Here is a 15425-nt window from a genome sequence, read left to right on the forward strand (position 1 = left end):
GTATTTGTTTCTATTGTGGTTTAGTCTTAGGTCCAGGGGGGAGTGCCCCTTGCATGGGGACTGTCATAAAAGGCCAAGTGTGGTCCCATTAAAGTCAGTTTACTTCACCCTCAACACGCAGCCTTGTCTCGTGCTTGTAGGGAACAGCTATACCAGCTATACCAGCTATACCTGCTTCGGATTGCTATACTGGCTATAATCACTAGCTCTTGTAAGAGCTACACAGCTATACCTGGTAGACTATCTGGAGTAGTAGAGGTCCACCCACTAGAAGCTGGATCCTGGACTTAGGTCCAGGGTGGGTTGAGGACAGCGAGACCCCAACCAAGCTAAGGCGGCTAAGGGGCTACGGTGCGTATGTTGTCCGGTGCGGTGCTTATAGTACTTCAGGCTACTAGAAAGCAGCGAATGGTGGAGGCACCCAGTCGGGGTGCCAGGTGGTCTGTCACAGTATTACAATCTGTTTTTTTTTTTTTTAAACGTTGTGGTTTTTAGGGAACCATTTTCTACATATAGGGTTAGATCCAATAAATCTATTGTTTCCTGGTGGATACTAGAAGTGAATTAAGGTTATAGTCATTGCAGTTGATAGTGTGTATGAAATTGATGAGGCTGGACTGATCGCCTTCCCAAATAATAAGAACATTATCTATGTAGCGTCCCCATAAGACAAGGCTCCCCCAAGACGAGATCCCAGCCTGATGTGTAAACATTCCCAATGGGACACATACAAGTTGGCAAAGCTTGGGGTGAACCTCATCCACATGGTGACACCACATAGCTGAAGGAATATGCAACCAAAAAGTCTACCTGTGAAGGGCATAACTTCTGATGTTGGATTAACACAACCCGATAACCTCCAATCCTTTAATATGGGGTATATTGGAGTACAGGGAGGTGACATCCACAGTGGCTAACAGAAAAGATCATTTCCAGATGAAAGTCTGTAAAGTTTGAAGAATGTGTTTGGTGTCTTTAATATAGGAGGGACAAAGAGGGACGTACGGTTTTAAAAAAGAGTCTATGTATTCTGAAAAATTGCAGGTTAGTGAATCAATCCCACTAATGATGGGACGACCTGGTAGGGAAAATAAACTTTTATGAATTTTGGGGAGAAAGTCAAAAATGGCAGTTTTGCAGGAAGGATTAAAAATAAATTGGAATTCTTGTAATGAAATTATATTGTTATCCATGCCTGTTTGTAATAAGGCCCAAAGTTCTTGTAGAAATATTTTGGTGGAATCTTGTTCAAGGGTTTTATAGGTTATAGGGTATCCTAAAATATGGTATGCTTCCTGCATATAATATTGTTTATTCATGATAACCGTACTTCCCCCCTTGTCCGCTTCCTTGATAACCAAATTAAAATTGGTTTTTAGTTGTTTTAATGCTTTAACAGTTAAATTATATTTATTCTATTTTATTGCTGTTTTGGATTTTATCTAGAACTGACTTACAAGATCATTAAATACCTTGAGATATTTTCCTCTTTCAAAGGTAGGGTAAAAATTGGATCTATTTTTTAATTTGGAGTGAACGATTGGTTTACTTGTGTTTTCTAGATTTTAATGTTCTAAACTTGGACTATTGATATCTGTATCTGTATCTATTCTTTCATTAGTACGTCTTTCAAAAAAACTTTGACTGTAAGTTTTTTTAAGAATTTTTGATTGTCTAAAAATAGATTAAAATGTTTTATTCCTGTTGTTGGGGTAAATCTTAGGCCCTTCTCTAATAATGCTAGTTCTTGTGTAGAGAGGTCTACTCCCGGAATATTGAAAATACCTTCAGGATGCTTTATTGGTTGTGTCTGTGTGTGGTCGGTGGGGATGGTAGATCCTTTCTTTCCTCAAGTTCTGTGTATGGTCTCTTTTTCTTTGGTGATCCTAATGTCTGGTACCTGTTTCGTGTGGGAAAGGAATGATGTATGGTGTCTCTTATTTGGTCTTGCCCCTTGTCTAAAAAAGCAGATGTGTTTTGATGGTGTGATTGGGACGTTGATGGTGAATTTGTTTCCTCTGGACGAGATGGTTTGAAATCAATGTGATGATTTGAGGAAAGTCTGTAGTCAAATTTTGTTGTTGTTGATTGGAAAAAACTGTTTTTTAGGGGGTGAATTTAGAATAGCTGTGAAGATTTTTGAACCAATTCCTGATTTTACCTGTTTTATAGTCCTCCTGATCTCTTTTAAATTTTGTAGATTTTGTGGTGGATATTTTATCGTCTATTATTGTTATTTTTTCTTTCAGATTTTTATATTTAACTTCTAGACTCCTAGTATCTTTATGTAAAATTATCTCATTTTCTATACGATTCATTTCTTCCTCAATATTTTTCAATGATCTCTTTTGAAAATCAATTAATCTTTGAATATATCTTTTGGAACAATCATCATAGCCTTAAACCATTCTTCCATTAATAGCTTATCCTCTGTTCCATATGCTGGAATTTTTATAATCCTTAATCCTCTAGGAATGATATCTGAGGCAAGGTATTGTTTCAATGATGTTATTACCCACCACTTTCTAGTCTCTGTTTCTTATAAATGTTCTAATTGAAGGATTTTTTTTATTGAGGGTATTATCTACATCATTGGAATGGTAGTTGAACAGAGAATTTATATTTTTATATCGTTCTTGACGAATTTTGTGATAAACATTATGTGATGCCATAATTGTGGGAATATAGTAACAAGTGAGGGAAAACAACCAAGGTAGAAATCAAATTAGGAACTATATATACACACAAAGGCAAAGGCGTACAACCACCCTACAAAAGTGTACCTCACAAACATTTGTTTTTTAATTTGTGTTATCTACTGGCCATTTGTTTTTTAATTTGTGTTTTCTACCAGCCACTGTATCTCCCAGGACTGGATGATTCTCTTTTTGATCCACTCGCCAGTGGAGATAAGCCTGCTGTTTGCTTTCTTGATGTAAGCGCAACCTTGAAATAAATTGTTATAGTTTTATACAATATCACACTATTTGCACTTTTTTTTTTGTCCTTTGATGATTCATTTTGCTCAAAGATTTTCCACCACCTACAGATACCCCTGAGGGGAGATAAGCGCATACCATTTACATTCTTGTAAGTTTTCCAGCTCCTGGAGCTATATCAATATCCATACGTATTTCACCATATGTAGTTATTTATTCCTAAATTCCAACCACTATTTCATCCTGATTCTCAGGTTGTATCCCTTTTGTATATAACTTTGTGTTTCACCCCCCCCCCCCCCCCGAATACTTCCCCTCTGGGGTCGTAATTTTGTTTGTATTTATCCCTTTTGAAGTGTTTGTGAGGTACGCTTCTGGAATATATACTGTTATATCAATAAATGGTTATATTACTACTAATAATGATAATGATAATTTTAAAACGATTTAAAATTATTTCAATTGCAGCATAAATAACCAACACAAATAAAACTCTATATAAAACATTTTATTGCTTCATTTTAAATTCATTTTCTTAAATTGATTTTATTTTATACTGTTTTGTTTTAGGAGAAAAAACAAGCCAAGGATATTGAAATACATGTTTATGAAATGTATGATGTTAGGAATAAAATAGTCAATTAGGTTAGATTGCACACAGGCTGGTAATTTATTTTAGCACCACTGCATATTAAAAAGAAGCAAAATCACAATAAAGAGACAAATAATCATCTGGTAATTAGAGATGTCCCGAACGGTTCGCTGGCGAATAGTTCCTGGCGAACATAGCTTGTTCGCGTTCGCCACGGATGGCGAACATATGCGATGTTCGGTCCGCCCCCTATTCATCATCATTGAGTAAACTTTGACCCTGTACCTCACAGTCAGCAGACACATTCCAGTCAATCAGCAGCAGACCCTCCCTCCCAGACCCTCCCACCTCCTGGACAGCATCCATTTTAGATTCATTCGGAAACTGCATTCTTTTTTTTTCTTTTCTTTTGTATTATTTTTTTTTTTAGACAGAAGTGTGTTATATTTGAGCATGCTAGGCTGAACGTGCGTATATCATGGCTAATTGCATTGAGGTTATGAGTATATAGCAGTACATTGTTGTGAAAGATGGCTGTCATGTTTAGGGTGTAGCTTGCACGTTATCAACTGTGTATTTATATCAGCAGCTCCACCACTAGTTATAAATCAAGTGTGAGTCGCCCCATGAGATGAGACTAGTGAATAACAAAATACATGAACGGTTAAGGTAAAGGCATGTAAGGAACTACGACAATAAACTCTTTAGGAGGTGAAATAATGACATGTTTAAATGCTTGCTACTTTACGATTAGTTAATGTGCAGAGAGCAGTTCATGTGATCAAAGGCATGGTGTGGAGGATCGGCTATTTACTGCTTGTGCTCATCCGATCCCTTCTGGGTGCCAGGTGCAGACGCTGGGAGTCCCTGATACCTGGAACAACAAAGGCAAGTATCTGGCTGATTGCCGGGTTCGCGGCTTGAGGTGGTGGAAGCTTGTTTTGTCGGGTGGTCGGATCTCTCCCGGTGGTGCTTCACGTCTGGTGCGGGATTGTGATGGCTTAAGGTGGAGCCGAGTGCTTGATGTGGGGCAGGCTCTGCATTTCTGTTTGTGCCTCCAGTCCCGTCTTCGACGCCTTTTGCGTTGGTGGATTTTAATGGGGACTGCTTTGCTTAGCTGTGGTGGAGCTTGTTGGGGCTGTGGTGGAGCTTGTTTGGGGCTTCCTGCTTGTTATTTGCTTCCAAAATTGATTAACGAGTCTGTCCAGCTTACACTCATATCCTGCCATGCTTTGCTGGTACCAGGAGGACACGCGGCTGCCGCCATATTCGGAGAGTCGCAGATGAGTATGTCAGCCTGGGCGGCTGTGCTCTTTGCGTCCATTAGCTCCAGACAGCCTCTCAGGGGTGGACCAGGATAACCCCCACCGGTCCAAGGGGGGAGGGGGAACGGAGCTCCTGCCAGGAAGTAGCTGCTCCTGGGCATCCCAGGATTGGGAGATCGCCCGCCTCTCCCGCCCGGTGAGCACCAGGCCACACTTGCCACGCGGAGGTAAGTAAGACTCTGTCGAGTTGCTGACCGCTATTAAGCATGTCGGGTTGGTTAGGTAGGAGCTCACCGAAATTCGCTTATTGATAGCTGCTTAAAGTGAGATATTGAGGGAGCTCACACGAAGTGTGTCTTTCCTCCATGACAGCTAGGCCCCGCCCCCGGAAGCTGCATTCTTAGTGAGAGCAGGGACAGTGTAGCTGCTGCTGATTTAATAGGGAAATCGATAGCTAGGCTAGTGTATTCTGTGTCCACTACAGTCCTGTAGGACTCATATGATCTCTGCTGTAAGGACAGCACCCCAAAAAGCCCTTTTTAGGGCTAGAACATCAGTCTGCTTTTTTTTTCCTGTGTAATCTAATTGCAGTTGCCTGCCTGCCTGCCAGCGTGTGTGTCAGGCTCACAGCGTATACTGTGCCCCCTTGCCCAGTGCCACCACTCATATCTGGTGTCACAATAGATTGCATTTAAAAACCTTTTTGACTGTAAAATAATAGCAGTCAGTTTCCTTCACACGTGTGCATTTCAGGGCCTGCCAGGGCACAGTGTTACACCAGTGCAACTCATATCTGGTAACAGTAGTGTACATTTAAAAAAAATACAGGGGGCTTGTTGTCACCTTTCGGGGACCCTTGGTGTTGTACGTGGCTGGGTGGAGGAAGAGAGACCTTCAATGACATCAGTGAGGACAAGGAACGGAACATGGCTAGCTTGGTATCCAACCTTGTGCAAATGGGGAGTTTGCGGTTGTGCAAATGGACTGTTTGCGGTTGTTTGCGGTGCGTTAAACGGGGAGTTTGGTCTGTCACTGTGAAGCCCGGGCATAACCCTTACACTACCTGATCGATACAACATCATACCTGATGTTTTAAAGCACGTTATTCCAAACAATTTAGGAATGTTAGGTGATTTATGCCCTTTATGGATTAAAACCAGACTCTACATCAACTATGTAATTTTCCATGGGAGTTTTGCCATGCATCCCCCTCCGGCATGCCACAGTCCAGGTGTTAGTCCCCTTGAAACAACTTTTCCATCACTATTGTGGCCAGAAAGAGTCCCTGTGGGTTTTAAAATTCACCTGCCTATTGAAGTCTATGGCGGTTCGCCCGGTTCGCCCGTTCGCAAACATTTGCGGAAGTTCGCGTTCGCTTTTCGCGAACGGAAAATGTTATGTTCGCGACATTTCTACTGGTAATGAATAATATGACACGGATTTGATAACTCAGTATTGCTCCAGATGGTGGAGTCTATAAATATAGGGGAAATGGGCAAAAGGTAACACTAGCTAAACAAATTATCACAAAGTATCCAGTGACTCTAATGTTTTTAGAGTAGGGGTAGGTTTACGGGTAGGGTTGATGTTAGGCGTACGGGGTAGGGTTAGGGGTAGGGTTTGGGGTAGGTTTGGGGGTAGGGTTTGGGGAAGGTGAAGGTTTAGGGTTAGGGGTAGGGATTAGGGTTAGGGAATTGCCAAAGTCCGGAATTGCCGAAGTCCCATATTGCCGAAGTGGCGAAATGGCGAATTGCCGAAGTCCTGAATTTCGGAATTGTCGAACCTAACAGAAGAGCCGCATTCCTGAATTGGCGAATTCCCATATTGCCAAAGTCCAGAATTTCGGAAGTGCCGAACTGAACCGAAGTGCCGAAGTGCTGGAGTGCCGAATTGCCGAATTGCTGAATTGACGAAGTCCCGAATTTCAGAAGTGCCGAACCGAACAAAATTTTTTGCCAATGCGCACCCCTAGTAAACACAGAAAGACACAGACTCGGGGGGCGGGGCCGGACCGCCAGGCTGAATGGTCGCACAATGGCGAGGCTCCTGCAAAAGTCTCCTATTTTAAGCCCCTAAATATCACCCAAACGCTTACCTGAAGACCGGCAGCTGTTACCCGGCGTGAGAAGCCACACTGGTCCCGGGGAGAGGCTCGCTGTGAAGTTCCAGTCCCTCGGAGGGGCGATCCCTGTCGCACAGGATGGGGACCGCTCGGGCGGTGAGCTGGGTGGACGGCCGCCGCCCAGCTATCCTGCCCACCGGTGGTAAGGCAGAAACGCAAGGCTAGGCGGGTCTGGCCCTGTTCCCCCCCCTCTGGACCGGCGGGGTGATCCCGGTCCCCACCCTGAGGCCCATCGGAGTGCCACAACATCGGCGCTCGGAACAGCGACGGAGCGGACCCAGAACATAGAGGCCGCATCCAAAATGGCGGAGACCTCATGGCAAGCACTGGATGCACCCATCTACCCTGACGCCACACAAGCGGATTGCAGACTCGATCTCAGCGGGAGCAGCGCGTAAGTGCCGAGACCTCACATACTTAACCAACGAACGCCTGGCAAGCCGGGGACTAACAAAAACAGAGTGCGACAACCCTACAGCACACCGGCCTAACCCGCCACACTGCACAGCTCACCACAAGGGGGCCGCAACAAGGACTGACCACACACAGCCGCCATGCTGCTCCTAGCAAACTGCTGGGACATCCTAAAGCAAGCACCCGACTGGACTACCCACAACGAGACCAGCTCCCTCCTCCAGGAGTACTTAAAGTACTACAAGCCAACAAACATTAAAGCAGTCACCTACTCGTTGATCATGGAACAGTTACCCTGTATATGAAAAAGGAGGACCTGGCATATAAGCGCTGATCCTCACCTGTCTGGCATGGGATCTCCTTGGGGTGGAAATTTTAAACTCTAACCTTGTCTAAACTCTAAGCTTGTTATTTGTTGATACTGCCTGTAAGTCTCTCACATGTTTTTGAGCAACTTACACATTAGCATAAATGTAACCTAACATAACATGCAACATTGCCAAGCATAGCATGAACCTAATTGAATAGCTAAAATTAAGATTGCACATGTCCTGTCTGCACCCTTTGTCACTCCTCTGCATATTCTTTCCTGACAAGTGCATTAGTTTAACCCAACAACTTAACTTAACAATATGTGCAGTAACTATTTAGGCCATAAGCCTGTTAAACGTTGCTTTTTACCTTGCTTGTTTCTGCGCTAAAGCAAGAATTCAAACAATTATACTCCTTAAAAATTGTGCATGTTTTTCTCACTGCCCTTCTGCTTACAAGCTGTGTATTTTGTCTCCTGTCATAAGCTGTTGGGGCGTGACAAGTTGTATGTAATTATCTGCACTTCAAAAATAAAGAATTAAAAAAAAAAAAGAAAAAAAAAAAAAGAAAGACACAGACTCGTACATATACATATTCACATACACGATAACCTTCATATACACACACACTTAATTTTCATTTTATTTAATTTTTTTGGGGAGTGAAGGGATATTTACTTGCAGAAGTAATTATAATGTATTGTGTATTCTGCATTGAGTATTTGTGTTAAATTAGTGGTTTGACATTAATCTTTGTTCCATGGCCCCAGAGATGTTGGGCCATGGAACAAAACCTTTCCATAAAAAAACACTGTATCTACTCCAATCCAATGAACCAAGAGATGTAATTATTCAATTCGCCAACTACCGCATCAGGGCATCAAGAGCTGCTTGTAAATGAAATGAGAAAATATCCTTCCAAAAATAAGAAATACTCCTTACTAAAGGCATTTGCAGATATTTCTTTAGAAACCCATCAGAAAAGAAAGAAATTTAGCTAATTAATTAAAATGCCTTCGAGATAACGACATAAAATATTCTTGGGGTTTTCCACTGAAGATCCGGATAAGTTATAAAGAGAAAACATAAAATATTATGGAACCACAACAACTAAAAGAAAAATTGATAGCATGGGGCATAATGAAGATTGAGTAATGATGAAGGATATAAACATTTTTTTAGGGTAAAAGTACCCTTCAGGAAAAATTTTAAGCTTGCTTGCACTCTAATAATAATTTAATGATATACATAGTCAGTTTAAAATAAGAACTAACTATGAATATATAGCCCTACGCTAAGGTAAATTTGTTAAAATGCACAGCTAATAATTAATAAAGAAACTTCATGGCAAAATCTATATTCACACTTAGTATTACACCAATTTTTAAGCAATAGATGAGAAGTGAGAAGAAAAGAAAGTGAGAAGGAAATTGCTAATAACACTTATGACTTATATGTTCAATAATTCTTTTGCATTTTAGGAATTGGATATGGATTGATAATAATATGAATGATTTATAATTCTATTAGATACAGACACGTAATTTTCTGATCACAAAGCACACATTGCCTATAAAAAATATATTTTCACAAGTAAGTTTGATAGGTCACGTTATAAAAATGTTTAAGTAAGTGTAAAATTCAAGATTGCATGTTATTAGAATAATAATATCAGCTTTGGCTTTCGATTTGCTGTATTCAATGCTATAATTAGTAAGCTGAGCCACTTTTTATTGTTTACCATATTATCACATATTATGTAATATATGTCATCCAAGTCATATCTGGATAAAGTTGTTCTCTTTCTTTTTTTTTTGAATAGTAATAGAAAATTACTCTAAGAAAAATAGTTTTAAAAAAGGAGAAAAATGTGCAATGTTGAAAAAATTACCCATATTTGAGGAGTCACAATACCCTGAAATGGAAAAATCCCGAATTAAAATAAACTACTCTCTTTATCATAAGATAATACTAATCACAAAATAATTATTTTTATTTTATAAGTTTTTTGTTTATAAAAATTTAGGATACCTTAATTTATAAGATTATTGTTGGTAAAAATTTGGGATACCTTAATTTTATTAATAATTTCCAACCACCAACTCGAATCTCTAATTTTAGTGAATGTTATTTCATAACATAAGACCTGAGTTATTGTATGAAAGATTAACAAGTCTAGTTTATAGACATTTAAATATAATAAATAATTTCTTATAGATGTATTTGGATAGGACTAATAGCAATCTGCAATTTAGTTTCCATTTAATTCTCAAAGGGGGAAAACATCCAAGAGGAAAAAGGGGTAATGCTACTCAAACACAGTTTTATTTAACAATCTACAATTAAAGTTATCATAGATACCTCAGATTGAAGCAAAACAAATTCTAACTTTGTTTTAATTATTTATATATGCATTTATTCTGAGTTATTTTTTTTATTTATTTCCTCTCCTCCTCTCTTCTCCATCGGGTCCCTATTGGACTTACTTAATTGTTGCCCTAGTGGAATGGGACAATTATTTTCCTTGTGCCTCAGGAAGATCCTGTATAACTCTTTCTGGAGCAATGAGGGAGATGGTTTTGTGATTGAAATTTGTAATGTATTGTTTGTTTTATGTACACAGCAGGCCTTTTCCACTTTATTATTTGATTTGAGATTTTTGAGAATGAGAGTGGATGATATTGCTTTTGATGTCTCTTAAGCGTATATCAATTAATTCACATGGTTTAAATTCTCCCCAGAAGAGATCTTATTTGTATGATTTGTTGTTAAAAGAAAAAAAAAACTGATATTGAATTTATTCAGGAGACCCATTGGGAACAAAACCACCCTAATACATGGAAATATAGTAAATATCCCATTTATTTGTTTCATCTCTAAAAGGAAAGAAAAAAGAGGGGTCACCTTGATATTATCTGCTAATTTAAATTTGAACATATATACCATGAATCAGAAAGAGGAAAAATATATTGCCTTAGTCTGTCTAATTAACAATATATTGTTTACCTTTGCTAATCCCTATGCACCTTCAAAACAAACTATAAGATTTTTAAATTGTACTATAAATAGAACTGAGAAATTTGCTATAGGGACAATAATATTTGGGGGAGACTTAAATTGCATAGCTAATTATGATTTAGATAGGAAAAGTATGAACAATCTAACATTCGACACCATTCAAAAGTTTAAAGCTGATAAATTTTCCCTTTGTCTTGCAAAATGTAATTTATATTATGTAAGGAAAACACACCACCTCTTAGATAAAGATTTTACTTTTTATTGAAATGCACATTTTTTTAATGTATGGAAATGCACTAATGGGTTGTAAAGATTCCAGAATAGGAAATATAACATGGTCTGATCATGCCCATATCCAAATTATTATAAAAAATAATCCTCAGTACAAAATGAGAATGAATTGGAGAATAAATGAAACCCTTATTGAAACAGACATATCAATAACACTTTGGTGCTCCCGAAAAAGTTTCTTAAGGGGCCACCTCATTAAAAAAGGTTCCAGGATGAAACCGGACTTGAGGCAAAGATCTTGCAGAATGATATATTGTTTTGGCAAACTTGGAAAGACTTAATAATTTAAATCCATCCCTAGCTAGAATGGATGAAATTAAATCAATCCAGGAGAATATAAAATCTAAGATGAGGGACAAAGCTGATAAAGCCTTAACTAGATTAAAACATCAATGGTGATACAGTAATAACAGACCAACCAGAACTTTGACAAAAAAAACACTTGAATAGGATAAAATTAATTAAATATAAATTAAAATACTTGTCTTTCTCCCTCTCAAATTGGCAATGCCTTCAGATATTATTATGAATCTTTATATAACTTACCTGAAGTACAGAAATCCAAACAAGTGATCAGATTATTTTTGAATAATCTAAATTTGCCCTATCTTTCTGCAGCAGGTTTGGAAAAATTAAATCAACCATTCTCCATTAAGGAGGTCTCAAGAACAATACTACAAATGAAGGGAGAAAAAGCTCCAGGTTCAGACGGGTTTTCAGCATTATTCTATTGGGTTTTAGATCCCATACTATCACCCCTGCTGACTTGTATATTTGATAAAGTGCTGGAACCTTCAATATTCCCAATTGTAAAGCTGGCTAAAGATCCCACATTACAGACCAATATCCTTGATTAATCAGGATATAAAAAATATATTCTAAAATCTTAGCACAAAGATTAAATTTGGTGATGTCTTAATTAGTTCACCCCAACCAATCTGGCTTTATGTTAGGTAGAGCGAGAGAAGACAATACACTCAGAATATTGGGAATATTAGACTAAGTCCATCTCCAGGAAGTTCCATCAGTCTTTATGGCCTGATGCATGATGCCAAGAAGACATTTGATAGAATCAACTGGAACTTCCTGGAGGAGACTCTACATCCCTTTGGGATTACAGATATTTTCTTTCATCGTACTATGGCTCTATATACCAACCTAGAGCCAAAAATCAAAGGTCAATTAATGGACTTTGAGTTTTTTAATATCAAAAATGGTACAAGACATGGCTGTCCACTGGCTCCATTACTCTATGCTCTATCCATAGAACCTTTAGCAACATATATACGCAATGCAGAGGGGGTCCTTGGCATAAAGATTGGTAAACAAGGACGACATTTTTCTATCACTCACATCTCCAATTATTTCTGTTTCAAATATTTTAAAGATAATTGAAACTTATAGCTCTTATTCTAATTATGAATTACATTTGTTAAAAACTAAAACTATTTCCTTCTATTTAACAGATGCTCAAATTGAACAATTAATGGATCTGATACAATTGGATTGGTAAAATAAAAAGATAGATTATCTTGGGATTCAAATCTGTCCAAAATTTTAAGAAATTATATCAGTTAATTATAACTATTTGTTAAGCTACTTAACATTTTTTACTAAGCCGTTGGAAACATATGGAGGTAGCATGGATGGGGTGAATAAATATTGTAAAATCCAATGTAGTACCCAGGATGTTATACCTATTTAGAGTTATACCACTACAAGTTCCCAAGAATCGCTTGAAGCAATTTGAAGTCCTGTTTTCGAAATGTGTATGGAACGCTAGGGAGCCAAGAGTTCCAAGTTTCATTCTTAAAAGAAATGTAAACATTAGTAGACTGGGTTTTCCAGATCTTAAACTACTACATCAGTTGTCTATGTTATCTCATCTTTTAGCCTGGGATATGAATAGTAAAAGAAATACTCCGGGTTATAATATTGAGAAATATTGTTATAGACCGCTTGAGCCTTTCTTACTTAATTGGTCCTCTAAAAGACTGCTAAAAAAAATTAAATATTAAATCCAAAATAATTAAAGACTTATTAGCTACACTTTATTAACTTAATAAAGAAAAGAAAATAGGTAACTTTGTCTCATATGCTTCTCCCATAGAGTCAGTCTCTCTATATATAGACAATATTTCATTAGATTCATGGAAAAATTATGGAATTAATTTAATTTCATATTTATATATACATAATAGTCTCAGAAACTTTTCTGACCTTAATTAAAATTAAAATTTGCCATCTGTCGAAATATTCAATTTTCTGAGACTCAAGAATTTTTTAAATACATCTCCCCTTTTACCGATTAATGCCTGGGATAAATTCATCCTCTCATATTCTCTGACCAAGCGAATTTAAAAAATAACTTCATTGCTTTCATCAGAATCTAATCCAGTTAAATCAAAATGTGTAATTAGTTGGGAAAAAGTTTCTATTATTTAAATGTCCCCTCAAATATGGGTTAAGGCTTGGCAGAATACCAGGAAAGCTTCACATTGTATCTCCTTACAAGAACAGTATTATAAATTTTCCCACAGATGGTACCTAGTTCCAAAGCAATTAAATAAATTTAAAACAACCAATACAAATCCATGCTGGCGGTGTAAAAATGAAATAGGAACTCATCTACATATAGGATGGGAATGTAAATCTCTAACCCATCTTAAGCTGGAACTTCAAAAAATGATCGGATCATTGGTAAATGATACTTACATACTAACCCCAGAAATGTTCCTCTTTCATCTTGATCTTCCAATATACGATGGTATCTCCATGTATCTGCTTATTAATATTTTCTTAGCTTATAAAATATCTCTAGCTAGATATTGGAACAAACAACAAACTGCATCATGGGCTGAGATTTATACACAAATCTCTTTTCAAGCTGATGCAAAGATACTTTTTCAACAAATATATTATTATGAAAAAAAAGTAAAATACGATCTTGACACCCTGTTTTTTTTTTATTAAAAATAGGCCTTGTGAATAATGACACTGGTTTATATTAGTAATAATATATATTGATTACTCTAATCATTCATCATGGTCATGCGACAATTCTAAATTATTAGTATAATGATGATAAATACATATCTAGGGTTTCTGGAATGGCCTGCTGCTAAATACGTGTTGTACTTTAGATATTTATCATATTTGGAGCTACTATCAAGTTTCATACTTCACATACCCCAAGGGGGTGAGAGGCCTGATTTTCACCTTTGTTTGTGAGTTTAATACCATAATCACCAATTCACTTACATCATATCAAAGTGTTATGCTATGATCCATACATGTTTGTGTTCCTGCCCTTATAGTGATCCTTCAAGCACTTCATTGTTTTGCACATGTACACGTTAATGCTTGGTTATGCATACTTATATTGCATGATATCGTTTTTTCTAATTTATCTTCTAATTAATTGTACACAGTCTTACAGATTAATATTACATACACTGTGATTTTTAAGAATATTCTTCCTGTATTAGGCACTTTATTGCCTAGAATGCATTTGAATTAATTCCACACATTTATAAATCACTTTTGATTGTGGACATTTTTTCCTTCAATGCACTTTATTTTTCTTTAATGCCCTTTATTAATTTGATAAGTTAAACTGACTTGTCCTTAAGCACTTTATCAAAGTATTTTACTGTTGCACTTTAATATTCTGCTTACATTGGTAGATCATAAAAATGAACAAAAGAAAAAGGAATAACTCTAATTGATTACATACTCAATCCATGTTATGGATCATATATTTATTTTCTAATTGCACTCCCAGCCTTTCTCTTCATCTTCAATTTTATCCAATTTTAGCGATTACATCATCGTGGCTTTGCCTTTTTGATTCATTAGAGCAGCCGTATTTGGAGATGCCATACTTGTGGACAGGCAGTGAACGCCTATTTAAGTTCCCATTTTATCGGAGTGACAGAAGTGAAGGGCAAACTTACATTTTTACCTCTGTTAGTTCCTGTAAGTGTGAAATGGACCTATTTGGCACCCGTGGGGGGAAGTAATTGTTCCTTGGTAATATCTCCTCAGTTCAGTTGGGTGAGTAATAACTTTGATGAGAGTTGGATTACTTTTGGGGTATTATTATCTTTTTCCTAATTAACACAGAGTAGATAATCCCCTTTATTTTCTCAATTATCACTGAGTAGATAATCCATTTTTTATCAGTTAACACAGAGTAGAACCTCCCTTTTGACTTTTTGATAGGACTAACTGGGCATTTGTGCTAACTAAATTCAATTGGTTCAATTGGTTAACAATGGGTTATTGCTTTGTCATTCCTCCACAATTCCCAATTCATTGAATTGCTATGAATTCCTCCACTAATTCTGATGGAGATTGGTGCAAGCTTAGCTCATTATCTCACAGTGATCAGCTGACACTCTCAGCCAAAAAGCTAACCATGCACTGCAAACGCTTCTGGTTTTTTCATCGTAAGTAGGGAACGTGAGCAGT

Source organism: Pelobates fuscus, chromosome 11, assembly GCF_036172605.1.
Source record: "Pelobates fuscus isolate aPelFus1 chromosome 11, aPelFus1.pri, whole genome shotgun sequence".
NCBI classification, from domain to species: Eukaryota; Metazoa; Chordata; class Amphibia; order Anura; family Pelobatidae; genus Pelobates; species Pelobates fuscus.